This window comes from Ochotona curzoniae, unplaced genomic scaffold (genome assembly GCF_017591425.1).
Source record: "Ochotona curzoniae isolate NIBS_2020 unplaced genomic scaffold, NIBS_Ocur_1.0 scaffold_3208, whole genome shotgun sequence".
In the NCBI taxonomy this organism is placed as follows: domain Eukaryota; kingdom Metazoa; phylum Chordata; class Mammalia; order Lagomorpha; family Ochotonidae; genus Ochotona; species Ochotona curzoniae.
This window is the reverse complement of record NW_024467106.1, coordinates 15465242-15491487: the sequence shown is the minus strand read 5'-3', so window position 1 is coordinate 15491487 and position 26246 is coordinate 15465242. Positions and strand designations below refer to the sequence as shown.

General features: G+C 42.6%; 1 long non-coding RNA gene across 1 annotated transcript; it reads right to left on the bottom strand.

The window, feature by feature from the left end:
- Positions 1 to 821: 821 nt before the first annotated feature.
- On the bottom strand, positions 822 to 22780 carry LOC121145014. Its single transcript, XR_005881934.1, has 4 exons — positions 22717 to 22780; positions 9455 to 9457; positions 5349 to 5355; positions 822 to 848 (listed from the first exon to the last, which is right to left on the bottom strand). It is a non-coding gene; the product is annotated as an uncharacterized LOC121145014 (long non-coding RNA).
- Between the last annotated feature and the right edge of the window lie 3466 nt (positions 22781 to 26246).

Here is a 26246-nt window from a genome sequence, read left to right as displayed (position 1 = left end):
GGTCAGAGGCAACTGCAAAGGGAAGGAATCTCTCAGGCTATAAAGAGTTAATGAATTTTAAGTTCTCCCTGGGGGTGCAGGAGTCTGGGGTCTGGCCCATTGTTAACTAGCAATATTCCCGTTGGTTCCCGAGATCAGTGACCAAGGAGAGACAAAATGAACTTCTACCTCCTGTTAGATCTCTAACAATTAAGCCTAAAATGAAACAATTAAAGCTAAAAAACAGAACAGGGAAGGTCCAAGGTAAAAGCCAGTTGTGTGCTCCACGTGGCGGTGGAGCCAGCACAGCACAGCAGCATAGCCATGCAAAGAGGCCCATCCAGACTAACTCTCTCCACTCTAAAGCTCAAAGCTGGCAGCCAGGCTGTGGCATCCCTGTAATTGCGGAGGCACCCCAAGGGGTATCTCCGTTCAGCCCCCCATTCCTGTGACATGCTAGCTCTGGGACTCCTGCCAGTACAAGTAAATCCTGGTTTTGCACCTGGACATACTTGTCAGAATAGCATGTGCTGGGAGCACTGAAATGAGGATAGAAACTAGAAGCGTCCCTCAGTTTCTATCTCTCCCGAGTCTAAGACGTCTCTTAGGACTCCTATAGCTCGCCCGTGGTGTCCAGGTGTGTGCTGCTGAAGACCACAGAAGAAGGGAGGAAGGTGGGAGTGAAGTCAGCACACTTGACTCACGTCGCTCGACCTTCCACGCCTTGTGGGATGTCTCGGTTAGAACAGCATGTGCCAGGAGTGAACAATCCGCTCCTGTTTCCTGCGCCATGCTAAACCTAGGCCTCTGCCTGGTGCAATACTCTGATGTCCTGAAGAACATATAAGTCAGAAACAGCATGTGCCAAACTGCACCCTGCTGCATCTGGGACTTCTGCCGGACAAAATATGCTCTCCTTTTGAAATTTGCTCTAACCTCGAGCTGACAAGCCTGACCTCAAACTTTTGCCTAATAGCATCCTATAGGCCTGTGTAATAAATGTCCTTAACTAGAGCTGGAGGAGTACGTGTGTTGACTCTGGCTTTCTGCTCACATTAGCGACCACACTCGTTAAAGCTAACCTGGAGGAACTGTCTCTGCTGACTGCCTTGTGAAGGAATTAAGCACTTTCCAGTTAAGTTTATCTTAGATCTCGTCTTTAGAGGGGCCTAGAAAGAAACTCTGCCTGACTTTTCATTTTCCCCATCACAAACCAGCTGGTATTTAGCACATACTGACCCAAAAACTGAATCCATAGAGAATGAGGAGACTTAGTGAGAAAAAGCCTTTGGAGAAGATATCAGAAAGGTAACGGAGGACTCATCAGTGCCCGAGGCCATTTGGGAATTGAGGCACACAGCCCAGGGCTCGTGGCCTCGCAGTGGTGACGACTGAGTCCCCGCAGAAGGAAGGAAAGAGTGCAGATTTCAGCCCGACACCCTGACGGGCTGTCGGAGTCTGGGGTACAGTCCAGAGGCCTTTCGAAAAGCATCAGGGAGTGGCCCTGACCAGAATTTCTGAGGCGCCCTAAGACTTCTCCCAGTCTCACGCGACGGGCTTAGTCCGCGAAAAGAAACTGAGTCTGGACAAAACCGACATTCCTGGAGCCAAGGACCCCAGCTCCAGGGGATCAATTTAGCCAAACTCAGCAAGCCTCGCCCCTGAGTCTTAAGACCGGCAGCCGCGCTAACCGCATTTAACTGGCTGACAGGGACCCGGTGTTTCTTTTTCCGAGAGTTACTAATTGTGGAGAGCTAGTGTCTCCGAAAAACAGGATAGAGTCCGCTTTGCTCACCGTCCGACGAGATGGATGTCTGGAGGCTGGCTGGAGATGAACTCAAGTCTCGCTGGTAGAATCCGAGTCACACGGCACCAAAACTGTTGCAGGAATTTTGACTCCGAGTATGGCAGCAACCTCAAATTCTTGTCTCGCAGGAAAGAAGAATTTTCATGCGGACACAGTTTAGTTTTAAAGCAGGATTTATTAGAAAGGCTGAGAAAAGAAGACTCCCGTCCTAGCGACGGGAGGGGGTTTTGAGATAGAAAAGACCCTTACCTCCTGCCATAGTGGCAGGAGGAAAAGGACCCTAGTCCTCTGCCATAGTGGCAGGAGGAGAAGAAGCAAAAACCCAAAAACCCGTATCAATGGTGGGGAATGCCCCTTTTAAAGGTTTCCCTCAAAGATGTTTCTCCATGAACAAAGAAAATTCCTGATTTCCAAGGTACCTGGCCTTGGGACAAAAGGTCACAGAGATACCAGACATAGGACATTCCAGGCCTTAGGCGATGTGTATTACTTCTTCCTGCTGTCCTTTCAATGATAAAGAGATTGGCCTGAGGCCCACCCACAATAGCCGAGGTAATGGCCGATACTTCAGGTGGGGAATTGATATGCTAATAGCACCACTGTCCCTTGGAAGAGACGTGCCCTGGTGACTCCAAGACATGGTGGGGAAATTCTCTTTTACTCAGGGACCCAGAATACCCTAACTGCCTACTACCCACTAACTCCTCTCTCACTATGACACGCGGCGCTGGTATCTCTAATGTCAGGGGTAGGCAGGGTCCAAGGGGGCACCTGGTGATTACTATAAACAATCCCTGGGGATGAGGTGGAAATGATCCATTCTGGGCTCACTCCCAGTTACCTCCAGCCAGCATTCTAGCCTGCCCAGCCCAAGAGTCTCCCACATGCACTGCAGAGACAGACTCAAGTGAATCATGACCCACAACCTGCCAGGGTTTGCTCAGGGTGGAGTCGGGAGCCAGAGCCAGGCATCAAAGCTAATCACTGCAGTATGGAATTTGGGTGTCCCAAACATTGGTTTGCCCCTGAATCAAAGGGTACACCTTCTGTGTGGATAGTTTGGATAGAGGGAAGGGACTATGTATTTACTGAATATTCAGAGGCTATTGAACAGCCTCTGAAATCATCTGTAAAAATGATTTGTTGTTAATAAAAGCCCATCATCTTAAGAATTAACCAAATCTGGGCCCGGCACGGTAGCCTAGTGGCTAATATCTTTACCTTGCATGTGTCAGGATCCCATATGGTCATTGGTTCTAATCCTGGCTGACCTGCTTCCCATCCAGCTCCCTGCTTGTGGCCTGGGAAAGCAATTGAGGATGGCCCAAGGCTTTGGGATCCTGTACCCATGTGGGAGACCCAGAAAAGGCTCCTGGCTCCTGGCTTCAGATCGGTTCAGCTGCAACTATTGTGGCCACTTGGGGAGTGAATCACCAGATGGAAGATTTTCCTTTCTGTCTCTTCTCCTCTCTGCATATCTGACTTTGCAATAAAAATAAATAAATCCTTAAAAACAAGAATTCACCAAAAACAAACATTTTTTATACAGCATATAAGAAAAATACAGCTTAAAGAATTTAAGCGAACACGCCTAATGATATTATTTGCCTGAAGTGAAGGTTTTTAATTTAGATTGTTGTAATTACATAAGATTTTTTTCCATATGTGTGCTAATTGAAATTATCTGGGCTAAGTGGATTTAAGAATAGTGCAGAGAAAAAATAGTGACTAACATTCAAGAAAACCAAATCCTGATATTCTCATAAAGACATGTGAGGCTATGTCCTACGTAGCCATGTGTTTCACTGTCTAAGGAGGTCAGAGGATAAAAATAAAGCACCAGATAGCTTCAGATGTTACATGCTCAGAGGATTGTCTGTGCAAGCACGTGCGTTTGTGGCGTGTAATCTGGCTGGTTTATAATCATCTGTTGCCAGCTGCATGACAAAAACCAGTTTGCTATCACTGCTGTTTACTTTTTTGAACATGTAATAACTATACTGATCTTAGTCATAGTATCATAATGTGAAAACACTTTAAGTTCTTGAAACATACTTTTGTTTGAGAAGGCTTGTAATAGAAGCTGATATTGCAGATACTACTATATAAACGTTTGCCTATGATGGGCCAGCTTATGAATGAGTCTAGTTTGACAGCTTGTCATTTGGAATACTGGTGGACTCATGAGAGGTCATAGCAAAAAATAAATTTGGGATTGTAAATAATGTCTGACCTGACATTTCCATTGTGGGGACTCCAGTAATGGGGTCTGGCTGTCAAACACGATGCTCCACTGAATTGTATGGGAAAACAACATTTTTTTTTCCAAGTTGAAGTTGATATTATAAATTTAGACCCATGGCTGAATGCCACTTACTTTTATGCTTTACAACTCAAACCAGGTTACTTTATGCTGAAATCACACACACACACACACACACACACACACACACACACACACACACACACACATCATTCTGCCAGGCCCCATCCTTCCTCCCTTCTGACAGACTCATTCTTTTGTTCTCAAAACACAGGTAGGAAATAGACCCTGTTGATTAAATTTTCCTAGCTGAAGCTGTATGATGAAGAGCTTTAGGAACTGATGCTGAATTGCCAGGGGGCGTTTAATCAGGGGCAAGGCAACACTGCAGATTTTTTCTGAGGCTGAAAGACCCTCTCCGAAGACAGGATAGGGAATGGAAAGACGATTCCTTTGAAAGAAAGAAAACCTGGGTTCTCGCTTATTTCTGCTATTGTAGGTTTGCTCCTTGTGCACGATAGCAACAATTGGAAAAATGGCCTCTTGCTCACTGGTTCATAAGTCAAAACCTTGTGAATATTTGTGGAGATACTTCAAAATTACACCTCCATATATACTCTATAGCCACTAAAAACAAAGACAAGTTTTCGAGTCAAAATTCTACTCATGTTTTTGGAATTCACAAAGTCTCGACAGACACAGCTTAAATAAATCATAAAGATAATTCTCTCCAGTGTTTTCGTTTTTCAAAGAGCAGAGTGACCTACATGGAGATTGTAGGGTTTCTGGGACAAAGTTCAAATTCCAAGTTCATCTTTCAAGTTCCTATATGTTTTGTCCTTAGGACACCCTCGCGGATACACCTTTGCGAGCCCCACACACACTCATGTCCTCAAATTTCACTTTAAAGACTTGTATTATAGTACTGTTGTACACTTTTTTTGGCTATTGATATGCTGATATCTTTGCTTAAGATTTCCCCACCTGCATCACTAAGCTAGTGTAAAATGCGAAGAATACCCTGAAGAAATCACAGCTTATTATGAAAACAACCTGACCTTACAAATGTTTTATCTGACTTGTTAAGCATGTGCTTTTTGGGAAAATGCAGAGGGGAAACGAACTAAGTTCTCAGATTCAAAGGATTGGAAAGATTTATGTTCCTTCTACCCATCAGAGATCCACAGCAGAGCTAAGCACGACAAAGCTTGAGCATTTTTGAAAAAAAAAAGATAGTATTAGTTAGTATTTCCTAACTTTTGCATCTGGTGACAGTTCCTTCTTTGATGTGCAAGTTACAAATATCCTTGAAATAATAATGGCAAATGCCTGTTCAAATTTGCACACAGCATTTATTGCATAAAAATTATACAATTTCAGAGAACTGCACTATATTTTTATCAATACAACTCTTTTACTTAGTGATGATTATAGTTGCCATATATAGGTGCTGATTATAAATTAGAGGATGTTATGATTAAGATATTTATAGTATCTTAAAATCACAGGCATTTTCATCATTATTAGGATCCTCAATGCCACCCTTTTATACTCACATCTTCTTTTCTTCTTCCTATATTGCTTTCTGCTTTTTTTAAGTCTTACTTGTTTTTATTGGAAAGTCAAAGACACAGAGGAACAGAGACAGAGAGGAAGATCTTCTGTCTGCCCACTCACTCCCCAAGTGACTGCAACGGCCAGAGCTGAGCTGATCCAAAGGCAGAAGCCAGGGGCATCCTTCGGATCTCCCACGTGTGTGCAGGGTTCCAAGGCTTTAGGTCGTCCTCAACTGCTTTCATAGGTCACAAGCAGGGAACTGGATGGGAATTGGAGATGCTGGGATTAGAACCAGTGGCTATATGGCATCCTGGTATGTACAAGGCGAGGAGCCTTGTCACCAGGCTATTGCACTGGTTCCTGTACTACATTCTTAAGTTCAACAGCTGCTAATCTCTTCTATATCAATGTACCATACTTTATTTAATCATTCACCTATTGAATGTCAATTTCATTACTCCCAGCCTTATGTGATTTTAAATAGAGTTAATATGGACAGGTTTTCATGAATATGAATATATTCCTATATATGAATAAAGCTGAGTGAATAGGTTTTTATATGACTATAATTCCTCCCCCTTGGTAAAATGCTTACGTGTGCATTAGGTAGTTCATGCGGAAGTTCAACATTTAGTTTGGAAAAACTGTAAGCTGTTTTATTATGCACTCATTTTGCATTCCTAAAAGTAACCGTGAGTGATTTAGTTTGTCTACACCCTAACCAGCATGTGGTGTTGTCACGGTTTTGAAGATTTATGATAGTAATGTTCATGTTCCTAATGCCAAATAAGAGAGAGGGAGAGAGGGGAGAGGAGGGAGGGAGAGAGAGAACAAATATATGCACAAATATGCTGGTTGACTCCCCAGATAGTCGTATTTTGACCAGGTGGACATCAAGAGCGCAGACCACCCGGGTCTCCCACGTGGGTGGCAATGACCCCCGTGATTGGGCTATCAACTGCCGCTTTCTAGGGTGTGTGTTACCAGGAAGCAATAACAGGGAACAAATACCAGAACCCAAGATCCCTGATATAGGATGGATGCATCAAGTCATACCTTAACTGACTGCTCCGTCAAATACCTGCCTTCTTTTTTTATTTGTTTCTTTCATTTTAAAAAGAATTTATTAATATATAATTTTTCAGCATCACAGAAAATATATAAACATTACTACAACCCAATTTTCATGTTAGTGTGATTTTAATAGGAAGAGGATACATTCAATACATTCAAAAGATGCAATTCTAACAGAGGGATTTTTCCTTCCTCATTCCCTTTTGGCCCTCTATCTCCCACACATATTTTTTAAAAATAATATAAAGGTGCGTGGTCTTGTGTTTTGAGTGTGGATATTTGATTTTGTATCTTCTTATTAAATCAATCCTTTTTATCAAAATACACTATCCTTTGTGAGAAAGAGAAAGAGAGGAGAGGAGAAATCTTCCATTTGCTGGCCACAACGGCTAAAGCTAATACAATCTGGAGCCAGAGCCAAGAGCCACTTCGAGGTCTCCCCTGTGGGTGGAAGGGCACAGAAGCCTGGGCCATCCTCTGCTGCTCTTCCAGGCTATGAGCAGAGATCTGTATGGGAAGTGGAGAAGCTGAGACACATATTGGCATCTGGTAAGGGAGCCGTGCACCAGCAAGTGGAGGGTTAACCTGTGAACCACAGCACTGGCCTCGATTACTTGATTTCTTTAAGCTGTCTATCTGTATTTTCTAAAGGTGCACTGGGTTTCCTCATAATCATTATTTTAAATTCTATTTTTAATACTCTACAGATTTCCTTCACATCAGGATGCAACTCTGGAACACTAGTGTGTCCCTTCTGTGGTATCATGCTGCCTTGTTTCTTCACATTCCCTGTGTCCTTTCATTGATGTCTATTTATCTTAAAGTTCTAGTTATTTTTTAAGATGTATTTATTTATTTCTATTGGAAAATCAGCTATACACAGAAGAGGAGAGATAGAGAGAAACATCTTCCGTCTGTCAATTCACTCCCCAAGTAGCCGCAACAGAGCCACAAGCAGGGAGCTGGATGGGAAGCAGGGCCACAGGGACATGAATTTGGTACCCATATGGGATCCTGATACGTGCAAGGTAAAGACTTTAGCCAATAGGCTCCCATGCCCCACGCTGTTTATCTTACTTTGTACGGAGATTTATTGGAAAAAAGAGTTCACTGGGGCTGTTGCTTTGGCTTAGGTTCCAGGTGAAGCAAGAACCTACCTCTGAGTTATTTCTTTTGTTTCTATAATCAATGTAAGCTGCAATTGTAAGTGACACAATGGTTTGACCTGCGGCCATTCATAGCGATGGAAACTTCTTTGAGGTGAATATGGGATTCCTAGGGTGTGTCCTTTTAAGCCACCAAGGGACTGATGTGAGCTACTCTGGAGATTGTGATAACAACAGCCTTGTTCTCCGTAGTGAGGGAGACAAAGGGAGGCACCTTCTTGTCCCTCTGGTGAGGCTGAATGATGCTGGTGTGTGACACGAATAGAATTTTATGATGCAGATGGGCCTTTCCTCAGTTCCTGCTGGGAAAATACAACTGAGTCAGCGCTTCAAACAGCAACAGTTATAGTTAGGACTGGCAGCTATTTCCCTGACCAGTTCAGTATGAACTGGGTTGGAGATGGTGTGATGTGCAATTGGGAAAATAAGAAATTAGACAGACACAAGTTAAAGACTACGAAGGTGGGTGGCCAGAGGAAAGAACCTTTCTCTGAGGAAGAAAGTTGATCTAGAAACCACAATCTTTTATTGAACTGGTGGGAAATTCAAATGACAGGAATTGATGTGGCATGAGTGTTGAGAGTTATGCCATATTTTGACGTTAACAATCCAATGGTTAATGATTAGGAAGTAACAACATGATCTAAATACAGAAGTCAGTATATGACTGTCTCAAAGATATCTTCAAGCACACAGTCCTGTGGCCTTGGACTGTTGTCCACCTATGGACCCTTGCCCACTGGCTTTGACCTTGGTCTCAGACTTTTGCCCAATCATGGATGATTGTCCACAAAGTTTGACTTTAGTCTCTGGCACCAGCAGTCTGTGAACTCAAGATACAAGACACAGACTATCTTGCTCTGCTTTATCAAGCACACTGTTACTTTTTACAAACTGCCTATGACAGATATAAATTGAATCCTGATCTGGTTCTACAAGGTGACGACCGTAAGTCTTACAAGAGATTTTTGCCTCTTGCGGCAAGGATATGGACTGGTGAAATGCAGGCAAGTACTTCCATAGGCCCACAGATAGATTCCAATGTGTTTGAGGAAAGTAATACTAGTTGTTACAGTACTGCTGTTGCAGGGCACAATGGGGTTATTGCCCTGATCTTCCAAGCTGAGAGCCAGGTGTTGACGACAGTGGTAGCACTCCAGATATCATGAGTAAGTGCAAATTACTCCAAAGATTATAATAGCAACAGTAACAGTCCTAAGAAACAGCCTGTTTTCACAAAGGCATTGCTTGTGTTTGTGCCCAGGGCTACAAGCATGCGAACTAAGAGATACGGAATGAACTTCTGTAGGTTCTGTTCAGATTTTCATGGACTCCTGTTGGTGCTATCCCAGAGAGGTTGAGGGGAATTGTCCCTCCCCTCTCTCTTGTATTTTCTAGAATGAGTGACTGAAGCTCTGGAGCTCATGCCCAGTATGCCCACAGCTGTAGAATGCATGAGATATGTTCTCTGTCTCAGTAGTTGCCTTGGATCTGACTCTGATTGTTTCTGGTAGCAGCAGAACAGAAATCAGCAGTGTGACTTTTCACGGCTAACTGGTTCCAACCCACTGCAGGGGTAGGGAGAGGGAGCGAATGATGGTGGCACACTCCCTCAGTTAAAGCTGTTGCTGGCAGGGCAGGTGGCCACGACTTTCTACCTTGTTTTGGGAACGTTGTGGCTCCCATCTGGCAGCTGGCTGCACCACATGGCTGGCTTCAGCAGTGTGTCTGTCCTTTTTCCTTGGCACCACACAAAGTCTTTGTTCTGCTCTTGTCACATCTCCAGTAAAAAATTCTGTCATCAGTCCCCTGCACATGTGGTCCTTACTTTGTTTTATTTGTATCCTGCTGTGGCTGAAGTCATTCTAGCTTCTCACTAGTCAGTCATCTTGGATCTTTTCTTTCTTTCTTCTTTTTTTTCACTGTTGAGTGTTGGGAGTTATCCATAGACTTTGATACTTGAGATCATCTTTGTTTTGACATCTGCTGATTGGCTTTCTACATTTGGTATAAAATCATGGTGACTTTTGGTAGAATGAGTGGTTTTCTATTCAAGTTGGTTGGGATAGTGTAAAACTCTAGATCTTGTTTAAATAAGAGCTGAGCTTCTCTGGAAGGGGACAGGCAAGCACGTCTTATTACTAAAAGATTGATGTAGAAGTTCCTTAGATGATCTCCAGGGATCCTAAGGATCACGTGCCTATAGAAGTGGAGGCCTGGCTGCCTTCATGATCCCTACTGAAACCACGGTAGGGGTGACTTCACACCTGTTTGGATAATCCTAGAAGTCCTGCATTTTCACTGCACGATAGCAGTCTCCTAATGCTGAGAGCTATGGTAGGTTGAGGCAGAAGTCCAAACATTTCACATGGTCTCTTAACTACACAGGCTCATACTGGCTATTGCAGTTGGAATTCTTCCTCCAAACTTGGCCTTTAGTCTTTGGTATTGGATCCCCGATGACAGCCTGTGAGATGTGAAGGCCAGGCTTATCCTCACATGGCTTTTACTAATGTGATTGTGAATTGAACATCATTTTCTTTGATGTTTGGCTTCAGTATATTGCTTGCAATTTTTACGCATTATTATGCCTTTTCATTTCCTGCTTCTTTTTGTTAGAAAGAGCAATTTGTTGTTGGAGATTTTTCTCTTTATCCACTGGCTTTTCTAGGCAGCTGTCCCTTTCAATTCCCAAACATGAACCTTGAGTCAAAATTAAAACCAGAAACTCACTACTATTTTTTTTTCCCCCTAGATATCAACGTTTCTCTCTAATCTTCATTCCAGTTTTCAACTTTATGGTCTTTTGTTTGTGTTATGTATAATTCCTACAGGTTTAGATTGCACTTATTAGGAGAAAAGTGAGCTTATTCCATTTTCCTGGAGATGGAAGTTTTTTGTAAATGATATTACATATTACTATTTTTATATTGAAAGAATGAAGTTAAAAGGAAGCGATGAAGAAGAACCCGAGAGAGAACAAGAGTGCATGCCCTCATCTCTCTGTTCAGTCTGCAGGTGCCTGCAATAACTCCTGAGGAAAACAAGGAGAAGGAAGAGAAGGAGAATTGGAGGAGAATAGGGGGAGGAATAAGACAGCATATTCTAGAACTTAATGTAAGTTTTCTGCTTTGGTGACAGGAAGCTAGTTATTTGAACACCTGCTGTCTTCCGGGACCAATATCAGGAGAAAGCTGGAATTGGAAGTCAGATACAGGCAGGACATAAGCATTCCAGTGAGTAGCTTAATCAGTAAGCCAAATTCCCATGTTTTTTTTTATCAATAATTTAAAATAATCAATTTGAATAGTTTTCAGATGCAGATATAATGTGATGCTCTTTATACATTATAATGTTTTATATATTACATACATTATTATATTTTATTCACAATGAACAATGCGTCACTCATCATTATGTCAGGTAATAGTGAATACCAAATTTCATCAAGAGTATGAAACCTAGCTAGGAAAGTGAAAAATACAGAATTCAAATCAGGTCTCTATTCTCGTTCTCTTAATCAGTGGCTGACTCACTACAAATCTATGCTGTTGGCAGGTGATCAGCATAGACTAGCTCATCCCTTGGGCTGGTCATATTCTGTATCAGAGGATCTGGTCTGTAGCCTGGCTCATCCACTTCTGAGTTAGCTTTCTGCTACAGGCACTCTGTGAGGAGCAGATGATGGCTCATGTTCAGGGGTGCCTGACTGGAGTTCTGGACTCGTGGTTTTAAGCCTGTTTCTGTTGGGGAGGGAACTTGTTGATGGAAGAAATCTGTCTTTCTTTGACTTGCCTTGTGTCTCTTTGATTTTCAGACAAGAAGAAACTGTAAAATAAGTAAAATTCAACTCACAATATTAATTTTACTCTGTGTAGGATTGCCCTACTTTTAGAGATTTTTTTAAAAGCTGTTTATTGTTATTGGAAAGGCAGATTTACAGAATGATCTGCTGGTCCACTCCTCAAGGGGCCACAATGGCCATATCTGAGCTGATCCAAGCCCAGGAACCAAGAGTTACTTCCGGGTCTCCCACATAGGTATAGAGTTCCAAGGACTTTGGCCATCCTCCATTGCTTTCCAGGCCACAAGCAGGGAGCTTGGTGGGACATGGAGCATCCAGGCATGAACTACCACCCATATGAAATTCCAGTGCATGCAAGGTAATGATTAGTCATGCTGAGACCACTGAAGAGTGTTTTTGGTTTGTTTGCGGTATTTTATTTTTTTGCTTGTTTTCTGGTAGGCATTGCATTGCTGATGATTGAAAACATTTCTGAGAGCAAACAATAAAATTATAAGAGATGCAGTCATCAGAACCCACAAACGAAAATTGAGGAAAATTAAGGATCAGATAAAGAAGTTTTTCATGTCTATATTTAAATAACGTTCAGCTGGATGACACTTTGAAACTGTGCAGCTCTCTAGAGGACACGGCTGGGCCTAATGAGTAAGGATTACAAGTATATCAAGTGTGGGTTTCTTTTCAGGAAGAGTGGTTACAGATGCAAGAAATGAGAAGAACTGTGTCTGGTGGCAAGGGGCCCCACTGCTCACTGCATCCAAGCAGAAGCTGAACGTTTTGTAGTTGAGAAACATGTAAAGGTTTGGCACACATAACCAGAAAATCCCCCCTAATTCCTTGAACATTTAGTGTAGTGTTCCACATACATGCTTTTTAGTGCTGGAAAAAGCCCTTCTTATTTTCCTTCCCTTCTATATAACAACACCAGTCTCCTAAAATGACCATGAGGATTGGATGAGGACATGGTACAAAGTATGTAGGAGCATTCTTGCCAAGAAAACTATTACTAAATAAGCATTATCAGTGATAAAGATGTTAATAATATTCTGAAGGCATTGCAAGATACTTAAAAGATTCAGACTATTACAGGAAAGATAGCTTCAGGAATGGGTCAATAGTCCTGAACAGTTAACATAAATAGACATAAGCAATTGAAAATATTATCATACTCAACTTTCCCACAAAGGTTTTATTATATTATGACTTTTAACTGGATATATCAGTAATACTTGCTATATATTTTTTAAAGATTTGTTTATTATTTGAAAGGCAGAGTAACAAAGATAGAGGTCTTTCATCTGCTGGTTCACTCCTCCAGTGGTTACAACGGCCATAATTAGACTGGGCAAAAACTATTAGCTAGGAGCTCCTTTTAGGTCTTCAACCTGAGTTCAGAGACCAAAGAATGGGGCCATTTTCTGTGGCTTTTCCCAGCACATTAGCAGGGAGCTGAATTAGAAGTGGGGCAGGGTCTGGCATAACAGCTTAGTTGGCTAATCTAAAAACAACAACAACAAAATAATCCACACAGAGTAGCTAGGGCTTGAACCCATGTGGATGATGACACCATAGACAGAGGCTTAGCTTGCTATGTCACAACACCTGTCCTGATATTTGATACATTTAGCATTTGCACCACTTTCATGCATTGAGTGAGAAATAACACATACAAGTATGAACTCCCAATTATATGTTTATTCAGGTTTTTTCGAAGCTCATTTATCACATTAGTTAAGAAGTCCCCATCTCCAAATTGCCATTTGACTTTTGGCAAGTATTTCGATATCTCCTAAACTTCAATTTCCTGTTCTCAAGATTAGAGGTTGATTTCCATGCTGTGACAAAGGTATGACATATGGTTGTTTTCCCTTTTGAAATGAATGCATATGTCTAAAGAAGACATAAAAACTGTATCATTGCAATTAACAATTTTTTTTTAAGAAGGCCACATTTCTACCATCAATGTCAGCATCTCCAGTGAGGAGAGCTCACCTTATCAGTGGAAGAACAAAGTCTAGGCAAAATCTTGCTTCGGTTTTAGAAGCAGTGATTTCATGAACCAGAGCCATGCGTGTAGACTCTCACGTTCTTAGATGAATCAGCTACTTTCTTCACTACCTCTTGAAAAATCCCTGACCTGTGGAAGAGAAGTTTGCATTACTTGTTTCACTTTCCTCATGAGAAAAAGAGGCCTCGAGTGGCTAGGGATTTGGAACTTGTTCCAAAAAGACACTTTCACAGTTAGATCATGTGTTATGATGACATATTTTCCAGTCAATCTGTTGGAATATTTTCATCCTTTCAAGCGCTGGGGTTGTCAAGGAGGTGTCTGCCTTCTACATAGGAGTTCTATATGGATTCATTGCCTACGAGTGTATGGGTCTGGGATTCAGTCTGCCAACCTCAAGATTCACTTTTATGTGTTCTTCAGCAGCTTTGCTCCCACCCACCCTGTCCTGGCGGCTTGACTACTCTGCTATCTTCACTTATATATCTAGGCTGTAGTTTTTTTTTGTTAAGCCTTTCAGATTTTTTCTTTGTAACATGCAGTATGACATTTCATTTCCTATGCCACATCCAGGGTTTTTCAAAATCCTGTTCCCTTGACCTTTGCTGATGTTTTCAGCAAAAGCCCCTCTGTACCTAAAATCCAAGAGCTGAAATTCGCCCCTCATCAATATTTTGTACTCTTGTTTTTCTGAGCATTTGTGATTCCATTTGAATCGTTTATAGAATCATTTTCTTCAAAATTTTATACCTAACAACCTCTCATACCATCTCACATGAAAGGGAAATTTAACTATGGCATTTTCTACATGTATCTCTATATATCTATATATCTATCTATCTGTCTATATCTATGTATATGTCTATATCTATATCTATCTATATCTATATAAACATATATATTTCTATGCACACACACACACACAATTGAGAAGTGAGAAAGGGAGAGAAAGAGAATGAATTTGTATGTTCACTCCCCAAATTGGTGTAATAGCTAGAACTGAGTAGAGCTGAAGCCAGGAACCAACTCTGGGTCTCCCAAGAGCACACAAAGGTCCAAGGTCTTGGGCCATCCTTCACTGCCCTCCCGAGACATTGCAGGGAGCTGGATCCAAAGTGAAGAAGCCAGGAAATCAACAAGTGCCCATAGCAGATGTTTGTGTTGCAGGTTGAACTTAGCCCTCTATGCCACACTGCTAGCCCCATTATTCTGGCCTTTTAAGAAGGCAATTACTACGACTAGCATCCAAGCTGCTAGCCATATGCACTGTGAAAACTGATAACTTTTCTGTTCTTCTATCCTTTCTTCACTTTCACTCTCCCAGGAGAGGTTTTGGATAATTTCTCCAAATTTCATAACAAGCCTTTTCCATGGTATGTTCCTAACAATCTTTCATAAATCCTAACACACATCATTACAATGCATATTGATCATGGGGTATGGGTCTAGTGATTTCTCCTATATAACATCTTTTTTCCTTGCCTTTTCCATATCCAGAAAGCATTAACTCTTAAGTCCATAAGAGAACTCCAGCACATTGAACCAGCCAAAGATGCTAAATATTTACTTTGGATGCTTTCTGACTTTTTCTGTGTTGGAAGGTGCCAAGCAAAGGAATCTGAGTATTCATTAAAGATTGCAAGATATATTTCACTCCTAACTGGGTAGAATCAGATAGATCGCTATATGTTGAGCTCAAGATCAGGTGGGCAAAGGGACTGAAGTGTTTAAAGAAAGAACAGATTGGACAGTAGAGTAGACAGAGGTAAAATAAGAAGGGACTAAGAAAATGTAAATTCACAGAAAAGAAGCAAAAAAAAAAAAGGATGATTGAAAGTAACAATGCGCATTTTATACTTTGGTAGCTTGAATTTACTTAAATAAAATTCCAGCATGGGGATTTAGGTAATTTTATGGACATGGCCTAATGTAGATGGAGTCCTAGTTAATACTTGATGACATATAAATATCTTACTTGAGTATTTTGAAAGTCCTTTATTCTCAGTTAATGAAGAAAAAGACAGAAAATCTAGAAGGATAAAATGAGTTTGGTGCTATGAGAGGGAGTGTAACGGACAGAGGACTAGTTTCAAGGATTGATGGGGCTAGGCAATGGTGTTCCCCCAGGAGTCTCCAAAAACTTAGCTGGGTAGCCTTGAGCTTAGAGCTGGAAGATCCATTTCAGATGTTTGAAATCCACAGCAGTATGATGATGAATTCCTATTGTTTTAAATCACTAAGACTTGTTTGTATTTGTGGTTACTTATTGCAGCAGCAATGAGACTATAGTAGACCATGTCTGGCAAGCCACTGGTTCCACCCTTCTTTCCAGACCCTGGTATCACCTACCAGGGACTGACCTGGCATTATATCCAGAAACAGTAACATCTAGGGACTGAAGGGCAACGTGTATGCTGGAACTTCTTCCCAGAAATAGAGTTTCTTTGTAGAGTAGGAACACATTTGATCATAATTTTCCCAGAAATGTCATGAGATCAGCTGGGTTCCTTGTGGTTCAGTATTAATATTAACAACCTTACTGCAGTCACTGTTTTATCATTCGATTGCATTTCCTTGGTGAACCAGATAACTCTCATGAGAATGGACATTTAGAGGAAGCAGCGTGCGTGCTCCCTCCTTTGATTTACTTAAACAGGAAACTATTGCAATGATTAATGTAGCTGAAAACTCATTTCTAAGCTTTTTTAGTAGTTTTTTTCCCAATCTGCCAATAATCTCTATTCCAAAAGCAATATTGACTAAGGCAATGAAAGAATGTGCTAGTATTTCGAGACAGACAGCAACTACAAGTACAGTTTACTGAGCAGGTCTGTTACTAAAGCCACAGAGATGAGAATTGTTTTTTCTTCCAGAAAATTATACGCTTTGTTTTGCTCTTACTCTTGTCTCTGCTGAGCTCTGCTGTGATCCGAGCTCAAGATGAAGAGTCCCAACAGTTGTGGCAATGCATAATTCATCACTCCTCTGAGACCTGTTTGGTTCACAGCATGATTTCATTTTTTTTATAATTTACTACAATTGAGTATTGGTAAATTTTAATTTAGATTGCATGGGACAAGTAACAACCATGATGGTGGCAGCTAGTGATAATAAAGAGAATGCTCACTAGGCCAGGAATAATAATTTATTCTGAGTCTCATGAATTAAATGTGATATTGGATACTACTATTGTACTGTTTATTGAGTCATGTTTGCTTTGGAATGTGGAAAGTTATAATTCCTAATGTTGGGAAACCTAATAAATGGGGGCATCTAAAACAGAATGACAGTTTGTCATTCTAGGCACAAAAGATGAATAATATCCAATGTCAGCAATGAATCTATATTTGTTCAATAATCATTTATTTTTATGAATTATTGTTTATTTGGTTGAAGGGAAAGGAGGGGCGATAAATCTTGGATTTGCTGATTCACTGCCCCAATTCCTATAAAGTATGGCTGGGCTGGGTTAAAATTTAGAGCCAGGAGTTTCATCCATGGAAGTATTTAGGCTATGATGCATTAGAAAGAATGCCAGATTGGAAGAATCCAGGAACCAAGCCCACATTCTGAAATGAAAGGAGGGCATTCCTAGCATGAGCTTCACTCACGAAAAAACACCCGTTTTAACCTTGAATACTCCGTAGATTAGGATTTTCAAACATCTGACACCGGCATTCTGGACTCACATTATATATATTGTATGTGATGCTACTAGTTCATTCATTCATATGTTCACTTATTGTTTCAATAAATATTTATCAAGGACTTTGGGCACTGCTCTGAGAATTAGGAACATAATACGAACAAAAACTGTGCCTTTTATGGAGTTCAGGTCCTAGTGGAAGAAGCAGACAATAGCAGTAATCACAGTCTTGTATAAAGTACAGATTGAGCATTCTTAATCAAAAAGCCTAAATCGTAAGATCCTAATCCAAAATTGTTTGTGCGTTGATAGAATGCCATAGGAAAAGTCCACACCTGATTTCATGTTACAGGTCACAGTTAAGATGCAAACACATTAGAGTTTTGTGTATATTTACCCCAGGTTGTGTGTAAAAATTGTGTATGCAACATACACAAATTACCTACATTTAGCCTCCTTCCCAATATTTCACTTTAACTGTATGCAAATATTCCAAAATCTGAAAATTTTCAACATCTGAGAGTTCTGCTCCCAAGCATTTCAGAGAAGGAGTACTTAACTGTACAATGTCAGATGGTGATAATTATAATGTAGGGCAATATGCTGAGAGAAACACACACACACACACACACACACACACACACACACACACACACACACACTTCTTTTCCAGAGGAGGCATCTGTTGGGTAGTGAGTTTGTTTAGAGATTTAAGTTGAGAGTCAGGGTTATGATTCTGTATTGAGCAAGAGAATTCCAGGTGAAGAACAGCAAGCAAAAAGGCAAACTTATCTAACAATGTTTCTAAGATCATTGCTCTAAGCGGGTTCTTATTTCCTCATAAGGATTTTGTTGCAGGAATTTTGACTCCAAGTATGGCAGCAACCTCAAATTCTTGTCTCGCAGGAAAGAAGAATTTTCATGCGGACACAGTTTAGTTTTAACGCAAGATTTATTAGGAAAGTTGAGAAGAGAAGACTCCCGTCCTAGTGACGGGAGGGGGCTTTGAGATAGAAAGGACCCTTACCTCCTGCCATAGTGGCAGGAGGACAAGAAGCAAAACCCTAGTCCTCTGCCATAGTGGCAGGAGAAGAATAAGCAAAACCCTAGTCCTCTGCCATAGTGGCAGGAGGCAAAGAAGAAAAACCCGTATTAATGGTGGGGAATGCACCTTTTAAAGGATTCCCTCAAAGATGTTTCTCCATAAACAAAGAAAATTCCTGATTTCCAAGGTACCTGGCCTTGGGACAAAAGGTCACAGAGATACCAGACATAGGACATTCCAGGCCTTAGGCAGATGTGTATTACTCCTTTCAATGATAAAGAGATCAGCCTGAGGCCCTCCCACAATAGCCAAGGTAATGGCCGATACTTCAGGTGGGGAATTGATATGCTAATGCACACTGTCCTGGAAGAGACGTGCCCTGGTGAGTCCAAGACATGGTGGGGAAATTCTCTTTTACTCGGGGACCCAGAATACCCTAACTGCCTACTACCCACTCTAACTCCTCTCTCATTCCGCCCCCCAGAAGAAGTGACCCTAACTGCTGTTAGGGGGAAATGGGACGGTGACCGCTCTGACTGCTTCCTGCTGACATGGGACGAAGTTCAAAGGCAGCAGTTGGGCATTCCTCTGGGGGTCGGTCTAAGGGTCCCCAGTGGAACGTAGAAGTCATCAAAGACGCCTGGCAGAAGTCATCAGAGGTGCCTGGCAGGTTGTTTGAACTCTGGGTGTTCCTTCTTGTTGAAGTCTAGATGACAAAACAAAGACAATTATAATCTCTCCCAACCTAATATGTAATGGGCTTGGTGGAAGCATCAGTTTAAATACTTGAGTTTTAGAACTTAGATATGAGAAACATTTTGTTGAACATTGGACTTGAGCAGTGTTTAAGGCTATGAACTAGATTTATCAGTTTGAAATAGTTCTTTTTAAGCTCAAGTTTTGAGACAATTAGACTCAATGAACATTATAGAACACATGAAACTTTCTGAGCTACATGAAATTGCTATCTAGGTCCATTAGAAGGCACAGAACTAATGAAAGTTAACATGTAGCTTTAGGACTTGAACCCGTATAGGGCATGTAAACATTAAGTTTCCATGGAGTTACAATTTCGTCTAGCATTGATGATTCTGAATTAAGATTTAAACTTACTTGACTTTTGAAAATACTACAGTTGCTTTGTATACAAATGGTGGATTTTTAAAATAACAATTGTACTTTACCAGTTGCTGGAAACCCTAAGAGTGTCAGAAGACATTGAGCCTAGAACATAAAGCACAGCGCTGAAAACATTTCATTGCAAGACTTATCTGGATCATAGCATAGATGGCAAAAGACTAAACTAGTTGTGAGTTACAATAGCCCAGCAGCTTATGGCATTCTAGTAAGAATTCACAAAACTCCACACATTAGGGCAAAGGCAATGAACTAGTCCTGTAGTTGTAACAAGCCATACATTGACAGTTGGAGAACAGAAGAGTCTTAAATATATGAACAGAGAGATCCCAATAATTTAGTCAATGAGGAAGACATGAACCCTGCCTCAGAATGGTGAGGGTGTTCTACCTAGTGATGTCTAGTACAAACTGAAGAGCGATGGCAAACATGCCCTGTCAGGAGCCTGGTCAGCGATACAGGCTGAGCAGTTACAAGCTAACTTTTCCCTAGGAAAACTTCTTTTTTGAGCTTCTAGATTAGTCTGTCTGTCACCTAAGCTAATTTGGGACTCCTGAGAGACCCTGATGGTCACCCTGAGAGAGGGAAGAAGCCCAAGCCAGCTAGGACAGAGAAGGCAGTGTCCAGACGAAAACTTAAAACTTTCCTTTCCACTGTGAGATCCACCCGGGGCTCCTGAGTGCTGTTCCGAGGTGTCACCGAAGTCCGTGGATGGCCTTGAGCCTGTGCAGGTTCCAGGGCTGCTTCCGTCCCATGTGGGAGATCCAATGGGAGATGACTGACCTGAAGTACTTGGCCTTCAAGGACAGTCAGATCTCCAATGACCTCCTTGGCAGTTGGGACATGGCCCTGGGTGGCCTTTCTGATGAAGTGTCCGTTGCTTCTGCAATGAAGAGCACTTGGGAGGCCTCCGGGGGTCTCACTGGAACCAGGAGCACACACCTCTCTCATCCTGCTTTGCCATGGGATCCCCTCCTGGTCTGAGGTAAAAGACCATGGTGACCCCTTTAAGAGGATATCAGAGAACGTTCAGGTCCCATTTGTCTAAAGTCCTATCCTAATGTCCAGGGCAGTTAAGAATCTGTTATCTATATCACCTATTCTTCTCTACATAGAATCTAGTGGAATATACTCAAAGTCATTCCTCAAGCATTTTAAGAAGCTGGGGGATTTCCCTGTGGCTCTTAAACTCAGATTTGTTTAAATCAAAATAAGATTCAGCTTAGCAATTCTCATTTATGAACATTTGTCCATAGTCAATTGAAATAGACTACATAGCTTGCCACATGAACATGTATATGCATACCAGATGACATACATTATAAAGCAAAACTTTTGTAACAGCTTTTGAAAAATCTCTTTAAGTGTTTTAAAGTTACCACATCTTGCTCTTAGTAACACTAGTTGAAGGTGCTTTTAGTTGGAACCTGTAGCTTACTGCTTAGCTTTAGTTCTATCTGCAATGGATGCAATAGTATCTGTTGGAACTAGAAGATGAAGCATTCATTGTCAGAATTATAATAACAAATATCATTACACAGCACACTGTGGAACCACCTGTAGGACTTTAAACTGTTTAGGCCTTGTTCATTAGGATAACAGCTATAAACAATAATGCAATAAGATTATTAGACTTTAGTGATGTTTTCACATTTGTACCAATAGCAGTCTGTTATGTTAATATTTCATTATTATACTAGAGCTAGCTAGCAGATTTAGTCACCAATAAGAAGAAAATAACTTGAGAGTAAAAAAAATGTTGCTTTGACAAAGAATCAGATTTCAATTCCATTGTACCAAAGATGAACATTAAGATGTTGTACACAATAGTTCAATCATACCATACATCCTTTAAGAACTTGCTGTCTGTCTTTCTGTAAGACAAAATCTCACAGACGATGCTTTTTGCAAATTAGAACATAAATAATTGACAATGCAAGAATACAAATAATTCCACAACGTGATACAGCTGCACAATTAAAAGACAGTTTGACCAAAACATAACCACCAGTATATGCATTAGTAACTTTTGGACCTTTATCAAGAATCTTTGTAATTATGCAAACATTCATTCACTTTAATAGAACATACAAGCTCACACGCAGAATCTGCTCCTCCTTATAGCAAGCACTACTCTGGGTGTAAACACTGTAGGCCAGATCTGATCAGAGCTAGGATGGCACTATAAATCAGTAGATGGTTAAACTTCAAGACCAAACAGCAACAAAAGCAGCAGAAAACATTGCAAAAACACTGAGAACTCATCGCTGAAGCCAGTTGCAATGACACAGAAAAACTTTGATTTAGCACATGAACACAGCATTAACAGTGAGATACACCATGAAGCAAAAGGCACATAGAATGAAATACTAGTAGTCGGGGTCAGAGGAGACTGCAAAGGGAAAGAATCTCTCAGGCTACAAAGAGTTAATGAGTTTTAAGTTCTCCCCGGGGGTGCAGGAGTCTGGGGTCTGGCCCATTGTTAACTAGCAATATTCCCGTTGGTTCCCAAGATCAGTGACCAAGGAGAGACAAAATGAACTTCTACCTCCTGTTAGATCTCTAACAATTAAGCCTAAAATGAAACAATTAAAGCTAAAAGACAGAACAGGGAAGGACCAAGGTAAAAGCCAGTTGTGTGCTCCACGTGGCGGTGGAGCCAGCACAGCACAGCAGCATAGTTATGCAAAGAGGCCCATCCAGACTAACTCTCTCCACTCTAAAGTTCAAAGCTGGCAGCCAGGCTGTGGCATCCCTGTAATTGCGGAGGCACCCCAAGGGGTATCTCCGTTCAGCCCCCCATTCCTGTGACATGCTAACTCTGGGACTCCTGCCAGTACAAGTAAATCCTGGTTTTGCACCTGGACATACTTGTCAGAATAGCATGTGCTGGGAGCACTGAAATGAGGATAGAAACTAGAAGCGTCCCTCAGTTTCTATCTCTCCTGAGTCTGAGACGTCTCTCAGGACTCCTATAGCTCGCCCGTGGTGTCCAGGTGTGCGCTGCTGAAGACCACAGAAGAAGGGAGGAAGGTGGGAGTGAAGTCAGCACACTTGACTCACGTCGCTCGACCTTCCACGCCTTGTGGGATGTCTCGGTTAGAACAGCATGTGCCAGGAGTGAAAAATCCGCTCCTGTTTCCTGCGCCATGCTAGACCTAGGCCTCTGCCTGGTGCAATACTCTGATGTCCTGAAGAACATATAAGTCAGAAACAGCATGTGCCAAACTGCACCCTGCTGCATCTGGGACTTCTGCCGGACAAAATATGCTCTCCTTTTGAAATTTATTCTACCCTCGAGTTGACAAGTCTGACCTTAAACTTTGACCTGATTCTATAAGCCTGTGTAACAATGTCCTTAATGAGAGCTGGAGGAGTACCTGTGTTGACTCTGGTTTTCTGCTCACATTAGCGACTACACTCGTTAAGAGCTAACCTGGAGGAACTGTCTCTGCTGACTGCCTTGTGAGGGAATTAGAGCACTCTCCAGTTAAGTTTATCTTAGATCTCGTCTTTAGAGGGGCCTAGAAAGAAACTCTGCCTGACTTTTCCTTTTCCCCATCACAAACCAGCTGGTATTTAGCACATACTGACCCAAAAACTGAATCCATAGAGAATGAGGAGACTTAGTGAGAAAAAGCCTTTGGAGAAGATATCAGAAAAGGTAACGGAGGACTCATCAGTGCCCGAGGCCATTTGGGAATTGAGGCACATAGCCCAGGGCTCGTGGCCTCGCAGTGGTGACAACTGAGTCCCCGCAGAAGGAAGGAAAGAGTGCAGATTTCAGCCCGACACCCTGACGGGCTGTCGGAGTCCGGGGTACAGTCCAGAGGCCTTTCGAAAAGCATCAGGGAGTGGCCCTGACCAGAATTTCTGAGGCGCCCTTAGACTTCTCCCAGTCTCACGCGACGGGCTTAGTCCGCGAAAAGAAACTGAGTCTGGACAAAACCGACATTCCTGGAGCCAAGGACCCCAACTCCAGGGGATCAATTTAGCCAAACTCAGCAAGCCTCGCCCCTGAGTCTTAAGACCGGCAGCCGCGCTAACCGCATTTAACTGGCTGACAGGGACCCGGTGTTTCTTTTTCCGAGAGTTACTAATTGTGGAGAGCTAGTGTCTCCGAAAAACAGGATAGAGTCCGCTTTGCTCACCGTCCGACGAGATGGATGTCTGGAGGCTGGCTGGAGATGAACTCAAGTCTCGCTGGTAGAATCCGAGTCACACGGCACCAAAACTGTTGCAGGAATTTTGACTCCGAGTATGGCAGCAACCTCAAATTCTTGTCTCGCAGGAAAGAAGAATTTTCATGCGGACACAGTTTAGTTTTAACGCAAGATTTATTAGGAAAGTTGAGAAGAGAAGACTCCCGTCCTAGTGACGGGAGGGGGCTTTGAGATAGAAAGGACCCTTACCTCCTGCCATAGTGGCAGGAGGACAAGAAGCAAAACCCTAGTCCTCTGCCATAGTGGCAGGAGAAGAATAAGCAAAACCCTAGTCCTCTGCCATAGTGGCAGGAGGCAAAGAAGAAAAACCCGTATTAATGGTGGGGAATGCACCTTTTAAAGGATTCCCTCAAAGATGTTTCTCCATAAACAAAGAAAATTCCTGATTTCCATGGTACCTGGCCTTGGGACAAAAGGTCACAGAGATACCAGACATAGGACATTCCAGGCCTTAGGCAGATGTGTATTACTCCTTTCAATGATAAAGAGATCAGCCTGAGGCCCTCCCACAATAGCCGAGGTAATGGCCGATACTTCAGGTGGGGAATTGATATGCTAATTGGAAGAGACGTGCTCTGGTGAGTCCAAGACATGGTGGGGAAATTCTCCTCTACTCGGGGACCCAGAATACCCTAACTGCCTACTACCCACTCTAACTCCTCTCTCAATTTGATTGAGCAAGTGAATAGTGAGCAATCTGGAAGAAGACAGGGCCGGGAGGAAAGGAAAGAGTAAGAATTTAGGAAAAAGTGCTATTTCTTCATCTTGTTGGAATTCATATTACACACTAGGAATCCTGGAAGAAGTTAACTTTCCTGCAATCCGGGTCTCTGTCGGGGCAGGTGAAGAACCTAGGCGTTCTCTGCCTTTTGTGATTCTGCCTTAATGGCTTGGCTAGGGGCTGTGTGAACCTCAGGCCTGATAGTCTACGTGACACCCGGCAGGACACCTGGCAGGTCACGTAGGCAGACCACTTCTCAGGAAGGAGGTACCCGGTATTTGATAAGATTCACAGCCCAATAGCTCGTCGATTTGTACTTTTTGAAAGTTGCTTGTTTCAAACCCACCAATAGAAGCCTGCTAAGTCATGACTGTATAATTAATAGCCTAAGATGTATAAGAACTGGGGGGCTTGGGCTCGGGCCGCTTCCCTTGGCTCTTCTGGCTCTTTTGTCCTCCTTGTGGATCCTTGCAGCCTCTGCTGCAGCTGCCCCTCCCCCGCCCAGCCATGCTGGGCTGGGGGAGGTGGCTGGGAGACCTAGGCTAACCTGAATAAACCACCTTTTTGCCTCAGCACCGACTTCAGACTTGATGATTATCTGGGGGTTTCAAAAACCGGCACAACATTTGGGGGCTCGCCCGGGATCCCCAGGTCATCAAGACTGATGGCGTGTGGTGAGTGTCGCCTAACTTTTCTTTACCAGCCAGTTTTATCTGATCAGTTGCCTTTTTCAGCTGAATTTTGCCTTTGCGCCCAGTATGGGGTCAGAAAGCCCTGAATGGGTTAAGTGTTCGCCTGGTGAGCGGGCTGAAAGGCCTCTCCAGGTAAGGCACCGGTTTGCTAAGGAGGAGTAGGTGCGTTCCCTCCGAATGATTTTTCTTAAAGTAGACCTACTTTGTTAACTGTGTGTCTGTCTTGTCTTGAAACTGTTGTATGTTTTTGTGTCTGCCGGCTATAAGTTAAATGCTTGCTAGGATAGTTAAATTGGCTGCAAAATCTTGAACTGTGAGAACTTTGTAAGAAGGCCTCTTACCTAGATTCAATTGGACCTATGAGTGGCGCGCCTAAATTCTAATTTGAATACAGCGAGAGAAAGTTTCTCTAGATTAATTTTCTGAGCTAGCAGGATGGCCAAAAGTCTCCGGAGAGGTTGGGAGTCGGCAGCTGACATTACAGAGTCTGGGCGGACGCGTAATTCGGCTCTGTCGGCTGGGATCTCTTGGTGACGACTGGGGTCCCCAAGGCCGACGTCCCTGGGTCCAGGTGCCTGACCTGAGGGACTGCGTGCTCTCCCCGGTTCCGAGCTAGACGGACTTGCTTGCCTGGGTTCCGAGTCTGATGAGCTTGGGGGTAGCCTTCTGCCTGGGTTCCGAGTCTGATGGGTTGGGGGCAACCTTCTAATTGGGCGTCAGATTCGATGGGGCTTCTGCCTGGGTTCCGAGTCTGATGGTGAAGGCGACCTTCTAGCTGAGTTCCGGATTCGAGGGGCTGTATAGTGAAGGCGACCTCCCAGCTGGGTTCCAGATTCGAAGGGGCTATAAGTTTTTCTAAGCTTGAGGGGGAATAGCCAGTGTCCAAGTGCCAGGTCAGAGGGACCACCCGTTTTGCCCAGGTTCCGAATCCCGAGAGGTGGACTTTCCACCTAGGTTCCGGATTCGAGGGGCTATGTCTTTGTCCTGGATCGGATGTGTGTTACGTGTCTTTGTTCTGTAGCCCTGCTCTCATCTTGGGCTTGAACTCTGTGAAAGCTCCCTCTACTTCCTGGTGTTGCCAGTCAGCCTCAGTTTAGCTTCTGGGCATTGATATGCATATTTA